The sequence below is a fragment of the Pteropus medius genome, unplaced genomic scaffold (assembly GCF_902729225.1).
Source record: "Pteropus medius unplaced genomic scaffold, Ma_sr-lr_union100, whole genome shotgun sequence".
NCBI classification, from domain to species: Eukaryota; Metazoa; Chordata; class Mammalia; order Chiroptera; family Pteropodidae; genus Pteropus; species Pteropus medius.
In genome coordinates, this window is record NW_024354500.1 from 29,917,175 (window position 1) to 29,925,494 (window position 8,320).

General features: G+C 33.4%; 1 pseudogene; it reads right to left on the reverse strand.

Annotated features, from left to right (window-relative positions):
* Window positions 1-809: 809 nt before the first annotated feature.
* On the reverse strand, window positions 810-927 carry LOC120595161 (uncharacterized; annotated as a pseudogene).
* Between the last annotated feature and the right edge of the window lie 7,393 nt (window positions 928-8,320).

The following is an 8,320-nucleotide window of genomic DNA, read 5'->3' on the forward strand; positions in this document are numbered from 1 at the left end:
GATTTTAAGTTTAGTTCCATTCTGGTCTAAAAATGCACATACATAATTTCTATTTTTTAAAATTTGTTAAGTGTTTTATAGCTCAGAAATTGGTCTATTATGGTGAACATTCCATCTGACCTTCAGAAGAATGTATATTCTGTTGTTAGTATATGTAGTAGTTGATAAATGTCACTTGTATTTGGTTGATTGATAGTGTTGTTTAGTTCAACTATCACCTAGCTGATTTTCCGCCTGCTGGATTTGTTTATTTCTGAGAGAGTGGATTCATCTAGTTCTCTTTATATAGTTCTCTCAGTTTTTGCCTCATGTAATTTGACATTCTATTTTTAGGTGCATACACACTAAGAATTGTTATGTCTTCTTAGAGATTTGACTCTTTTGTCATTATATAATGTCTTTTTTTATCCGTAATAACTTTTCTTACTTTGAAGTATGCTCTGTCTTGAAATTAATATAGCTACTCCTGCTTTCTTTTGATTAGCGTTAACATGGTATATTTTCTTCATACGTTTACTTCTAATCTTTATATGTCTTTATATTTGAAGTGAGTTTCTTTTAGATAACATATAGTTAGATCACATTTTTTGATTCACTCTGACAATCACTGTCTTTAAATGGCACATTTAGATTATTGACATTCAAAGTGGTTTTTAATATAACTGGATTCAACATGCCATATTTGTTACTGTTTTCTATTTTTGCTCTCTTCTTTGCTTCTATTTTAGTCTTCCACTCTTCTGCCTTGTGTGGTTTTATTTTATTTTATTTATTTTATTTTACTTAATTTTATTATTTTATTTTATTTACACCTACAGCACCAGGTCTTCTTAGGTGGTCTCCTATCCAAGTACTAACCAGGCCTGACCCTGCTTAGCTTCTGAGATCAGACGAGATAGGCATGTTCAGGGTGGCATGGCTGTAGACTGCCTTTTGTGGTTTTAAGTCAGCATTTTATCTGGTTCATTTTTTCCTCCTCTCTTAACATATCAGTTATGCTTCTTTATAAACTTTTTTTAATGGTCGACCTAGAGTTTGCAATATACATTTATAACTAATGCAAGTTTACTTTCAACTAATAGTATACTGTTTCACAGGTAGAGCACCTTATAATAATAAAATATTTTTAATTCTAAAGTCAGCTCTTTATTGTCTTTCATTTCATTTATACAAAAGCACACATAAACATACATCTATATTAATTGAAATAATTTGCTTTATTGTTTTAAACAAAATTCTGTTAGATTAAGAAAAAAAAATCAATAGTTTTGTTGTATCTTCAACTCATTCATTCTACAATACTTTTCCTTTCCTTATGTAAATCTGTTTCTCAATCATTTTCTTTCTCCTTAAAGAACTTTTTAAAACATTTCCTGCAAGGCAGGTCTACTGGCAATACATTTCCTCAAGTTTTCTTTATCTGAGAAAGTCTTTGTTCTCCTTCACCTTTTAAGGATAATTTCACAAGGTACAGAATTTCAGCTTAGTGTTTTCTTTTCTCTGAACGCATTAAATATGTCACAAAAGTCACCTAGCCTGAATGGTTTCTAAGAAGTTGGATTTAATTATTATTTTTGCTCTTCTATAAATAAAGTATTTTTTATTTCTCTGGCTTTTATCAGGATTTTTTCTTTATCTTTGTTTCTGTAGTTTGAATATAGTACGCTTGGGTGTAGTTTTTCTGACATGTATCCTGCTAGGTGTTCTCTGAGCTTCTTTGATCTGTACTTTGGGGTCTGACAGTAAGTTGGGAAAAATTCTAATTATTATGTCAAGCATTTCTTCTATTCCTTTCTTTTACTTTTGGTATTCTAAATATATATTATATATTTATATGTGTGTGTGTGTGTGTGTGTGTGTGTGTATACGTTATACCTTTTATAGTTTTCTCACTGTTCTTGGATATTATGTGTGTTTTTTTTCAGTCACTGTTCTCTTTGCTTTTTGGTTTTTGAAGATTTTATTGATTTACCTTCTAGCTCAGAGATGCTTTCCTCATTTATGTCTAGTCTACTAATCAGTCTATCAAAGCATTTTTCACTTCTGTTACAGTATTTCTGATCTCTAGCATTTCTTTTTGAGCCTTTCATATAATTTCCACTTTTCTGCTCACATTGCCCTTCTGTTCTCGCATACTGTCTACTTTGTCTATTAGAGCGCTTATCATATTAACCACAATTGTTTTAAATTCCAATCTGATAATTCTAATATTTTTCCCATGTCTGAGTCTTATTCTTATGCTTACTCTGTCTCTTCAAACTATGTTTTTGTCTTTTGGTATGTCTTGTAATTTTTTGAAAATAGTTGGACATATCGTACTGAGTAAGAGGAACTACTGTAAATAGGCCTCTACTAATATGGTTGGGAGGTACGGGAGGACGAGAAGTGTTCTATAGTCCCATGATTTGGGTCTCAGTTTCTTAGTTAGCCTATGCCTCTGGACTGTGAACTTTGCAAGTAATTTTCAGTCCCCTCTCCTCCCACTATTTAGGTTGGACATGTTGGCTAGGGTAGGCTAGAGTTGCTGATGTGCCTTCTCTCATGTCTGTTAGACTCTCTTAAAACCCAGCTAGTTAGTCTCTGGTTAGTTTCTCCTGAAGGTATACCTGGTTACAAATAACAGAGTACTCAGGTATATCTTAAGATGGTTCCTTCTCCCTTCCCCTGCCCCCACTGAAAGCAAGAAGGCATTTTTTTCCCCTAATATTCAGTTTGCCCTGTGATTTCATTTCTCTTATGGACCTAAGAAGAGTTGTTGACTTTTCAATTTGTTCAGATTTTTACCTGCTATTAGGATGGAATGGTGACTTCTAAACTCCTTATATGCTGGACCAGAAACTAGAAGTCAATAATTTCTTTTTATGAATATTAAAGGAGTAGAAAATAAAACCACCAGTCTAGTTGCTTTATTAAAATATAAGGATTTAAAACACACAAACAAAAAGTATGGGTATATTTGAATATTTTCTTAAACAAAGAGCAATGTGTTCTTAAACACATAAACAATATTACAAGGTAGTGGGAAAATAGGCCTAGGGATTAAGGGCTGAGGATAGGGTAGATAAATACAAATGATAGTTCTGCTAAATATAAAATGTACTCAATCCAAGCACTGTGATGAAATCTTCTGTTGCAACCATTGTGACAAGAGGAGTCAATTTTTCTTAATAACCACACTCAACTTTCATTCTTCTGTTGTCCTCGTCTTTCTGAGACCCAGATTTGACATATAAGGATATTTCTACTCTAAGCTCTCCTTCCACTTGCCAAATGCTTGGTAACTACCCCGGTGATTTCTTTTGTTGGTTCTAGGCAGGAAATGATGGTTTAGAATAGTGCTGTTATCATTATCCCAATGTTTAAGAACAAGGACACATGAGGTATTGAAGGACAAAGATTTAGGAGCTAATTACTGAGGATACCTGTAAATCACAGCATGTGCATTGCATTTATTGGCATATGCTTACAAAATAAGCTCTGCTGTGATCAGTCATGTTGTAGAACACATTTCTCTCAAATGTTGACTTCAATTACATTTATTAAAATACTTCCTAAATATTAATCTATGCGTAATTTGCTTATCTTTATGTGTCCTATATGACATAAAACAAAAAAAATGTAATTAATATAAACTCAAACTAAGTATTAAAATAACTTCTATCTCGATTAAGCCAGAGTGTAGGTATAACTACAATGTGATTTAAAAACCATATATATGATATCCAAATCTTGACTATTGTCTGATTATCTTTTCAATACGGGTCACTATTATAATTTTGACTAATTAGAAATTTACTATTTTTAAAATTTTTATGGTAGAAATTAGTAATTGTTCAAGTACTACTAAAAAGAATAATAATTTTTTTCTTTCTGAAGGAAAAGCAACCAAATGTTACAATTCTTAGAATTTTATATACTAAAGTGAGCTCATTCTGCAGTAGCAGATGATGATTTTTTCCTATTATGTATTTATTATAAATAAGTAATTATTTTCAAAGTATATTTGTACTTAGTAAAAAAAAATACACAATATTTGTTGAGATTTGCCTCAGAAATTTTATAGAGGTAGCATTAAAGTTCATATTTTTCTCATTAGTTTGAGATGTTAGAACATGACTTTAATAAAGAGGTCTACTTTAAAAATGTTTGGGAACCCCTTCATGTCTATTGAATTATAGAAAGTACTACCCTCACAACTAAACTTCTGTCCCTAAGTCATAGATAAAAATGGGAAAAAAATATCTTCCACCCATGATTACTCCCAGGGAACCTGCCTTTACCAAATCTTTTTGATTTCCTCAGAATACCTCTTTTCTCCCTATTTGTTACCAGAAATCTTACACTTGAGACAAAGAATACAACTAAAGTATACAACTAAACTGCATGAGATAATTTAGACTTGTCTGTGATTAGGATAGTTTTTCAAGTATAATTTTACTATATTCATTATTTTTTACTTAGATTTAAAGTAATGCATCTTACCACCATGCCTAGAGATTGGCATAAGTTTTAAGGAACTAAGCATATCATTATACATATAATAACTTGCCTTTTCACTTGACTTATTTTCACTAAGTCCATAAGGTCAAAAATAATTTAACAATAAGAAAAAAAATGTTGTTTTTTACTCTCTTATTCTCATAGTATACAGTGTAGTTTTTCTGAAGCTACCTCAGGTGTGATATTTCAACTGATGAAAAGCTAAAGCATTTATGAGAAATTAACTGTTTTCTATTGAGCCAGACGTCAAAGAGATTTGCAAATGGGTAAAACAATGCTACTCTTCTTACTCAAGTTTTTATTTGAAAAATATATTGTTCATAAAAATGTGTTACTTGTGTAAACACATATTTTTTTATCATTTTAAATGAATAAATACATAAATATTTTTAAATTATCTTAATTTCCATTATGAGACATTATGGTAAATATCAATATATTTAACACACATAAACAAAGGCCCTTTGAAGCACTCAATAATTTTTAAGAATATAAAGTAGTTGTGAGACCAAAAAGTTTGAAAGTTGCTAATATAGCACCGTTACTTCTAAGACTTGATCTGGCTCATTCATTTTACTTTACCCCTCTAGGTTTGGATTACATGTTTAAATCTTCTCCCAATACTTGAAAGACCATAATTATTTTATCAAATCCACAGATCTTATTCATTGGCTCTGGGTTTAAACTACTTTTGTCACCAACCTGACTAGTACACCTAGTATCTTTTTGGTTAGGTGACTGGGTTTTAAGTCTCAGAACTTAAAAAGTCTATTCGTATCTCTAAACCACAACATATTCTCTGTGATACAACTGGACTAGTCATTTTAAAATATAAAACAGTAATGTCCTTTCTTTGCCCAGAACTCTCCTATGGCTTCCCACCTCCTTCAGAATCAAAGTCAAAGTGTGTACTATGACCGAGAGAGCCCTACATGCTCTGGTCCCCATGGCCTCTTGAACATCCACTCCTACTACTCTAATCTTTCACTATCACTTCTCCAGCTACCCTGGCTTTCTCATTGTTCTTTGAACACATCAGAATCACCACCACCTTAGGACCTTTGTTCCTGCGGTTCTTTATCTAGAATGCTGTTTCCCAAGACAGCCACATGGCTGGCTCCTCATATTCTCAAATTTTTATTCAAAAGGCACCTATTCAGAGAGGCCTACTCTACTTATCTCATAAATTTTAACCTCCCAGATATTTTATAATCCCTTTCCTATTTTATTTGTTCTCCTTGTTAGGAGTTATCTCTAACATGAGCTATATTCTCATTATTTGGTTTATTGTTAAAGGTAAATTCCATAATAGGAGAGATTTTTATGTTTGTTTATAACTACTTGACAATCTGTATTGTCTGTTGTTTATTAGTGCTGTTTTTATTTGTTAATATTAGTAAGCACCTAGATCTCAAAAAGCTGAATAGAAGGAATGAGACAATTTGTAACTACTAGGTGGTAGCGCAGATAGAGGGAGGGGCATGTACCCAGGAAAAAGGATATAATCAGTAGGAATAAAACAGAATCCCTGAAAATGAAAATTCCCAGTCTCTGAGTTCTGCCCTGGGATGGAGAAGATGTTGTGAGGGGTGCATTGTAGTGTAAGGAAGGAAGGGAGGAATGCCAAAAAAGAGTCCAAGGGTCCAGGCTAGAGAGGGCATTGAGTAGCCTTTCAGCATTTTAAAAAGCAGTGTCTTAGAGCAGAAATTATAGAAATCTAAAAAAAATACTTACAGAATTGTAACCACTTAAATACCAAAGAGTGAAAGTGTTTTCAGGATGGTTCCATCCAGAAAACCAAGGGCTGGCAGGTTATAAAGGAAAGAGAAAAAATAATGAATGATAACAACGGGGGTGGGGATGTAAAGTTTTAAATAGTCTTAAATTATGAGAGAAATAAAATAGAATCTAGACATGAAAAGGAGCCAGATGAAAAGAAACAAACACTACGTCAGTCAGTGGATATTTGACAGCATTTAAATACTGATCCAAACTACTACCCTGCCTTTTCTGGCACTGACGACCACAAGTCTGGTATTTTGGGTGGATTCTTATAGCTCAAGTCCTAGAATAGTCTGATTTCTCTCTCTCAGCTTTCTTTAGCCTGTACATCCCAGAAATCTATTCTTTTCCATACCAAAGACTACTTGGGTTGGCCATTTGGCTTTGTTACCATTACCTTTCTAACATGCTCCTTATCTCCTTCCTCTTTCAGATGACTGTTGCCAATTCTTTTGTCTCCTCTATTTTCAATTTCTTTAGCTCTCTTTTGAAAGTCCTTGAATAACTTGATCATCTGCATGAAGCCCAGAAGTTCCCCAACAGTGTTCTAAAATATGAACATTTTTCTCCCTATGTTATATATTTCTATCATCAGTACTACAGTTTGTCTGAATTTTAAAGGCAACTTTACACGTGTAAAATGCAAAAGACCCAACATTTACATTTTAATAGCCATACCTCTGGGATTCTGGTAGAATACATACCCCAGATTTATTTTCACCCTTAGAGAATATGATACTGCTTTCATTACCTTCCCTCTGGCATGGCATGCAGTAAAGCACCTGATATTTATAGCAATGCCTTTTTTTTTTTCCCCCTTTCTACATACAAATCGCCTTTAACTGAGAATTTTGATCCTTGTTCTATGGAACATTGGATTCTCAGTCGCATTTCTAAATTGGGAAATTGGACGGTTAAACCTTTCTCTATTACCCATGTTCAATGTCACCTTTCAGACAGCTTTTCAGCATGAAAAATTTCTGCCACCTGTCTTCCTGCCTGCTGCCAAGTCTAGAATATTAGGTGTTGCTTTTTGTCTGACTCTCTTCCTTGTCTGACCATTGAAATTTGTCATCGGCTGACCTGCAATATTCAGCCAAGAGCCATGACAGCAACCTCCTCAAATGTGGTTTGAATTGAACATTACAAGTACAAATGTAACTAAAAAGCTGGTGAGTTTTAAGTGCTTATCAGATTAAGTGCTTTAAGTGCTTATCAGTTTAAATGACTATGCATTTGTCTTTGATAAATGGCTTTGACCTTGGGTATAATCACTGCCAAACCACCTTCAGGAACAGAGTCAACTAAACTTCCTATACACTTAGAGGTGCTGAAGTTTAATTTTTGTTTCTTTCAAGTTGAAGTCTTGGAGGTCCTTTACACATTGTCAGTGCCCTCTAAATTTGACACAACTTGTGTTGGTTCTTCACAAAGCTATAACTCTTTGTGATTTAAAAATTTTATCCCATGGATAGCTTTTGAGTTTTACTCAAATTTAGTCTCTCCATCTGTATTTCCCTTATTGTTTCCATGCCTGGCATGCAATAGCCATTCATTAAGCTGAGACTCAGTGTTTGTGTGACATTACTTCTAGTCACTTTTTTTAGATTATTCCTCCCTAGTTATGCCTATAGCCACTGCTATTATTCTTCTTCCCCACAAGAACAGCACAGTAAATCTAAGGTCCTATGTGCCTATCTATGTGCCTGAGAACAGATTGACAGCTCCAGGACCTCATCTGACACTTTATTCAGTCATTTGATGCTAAACATGGCAGGTAAGAGAACTGGCAAAGCATATTTGGGAGGTTTTTACAATGTTTTACGTCCATATGGTAGACTGAGCAGAAGCACTGCTTTGTGACTCTAAAATAGAAAACTCCCAAGAAGAAATATATTTTAAGAAAAACTTCCTAAATTACAAATATATTTTTTATTTTATTATTTATTTATTAATTTTTTAGGCAAGGCAACCCTTGGTTGACCTCACAGGTTACAAGGACCTTGTCAGTTTACAATCCCTTATTTTTTATTTTTTA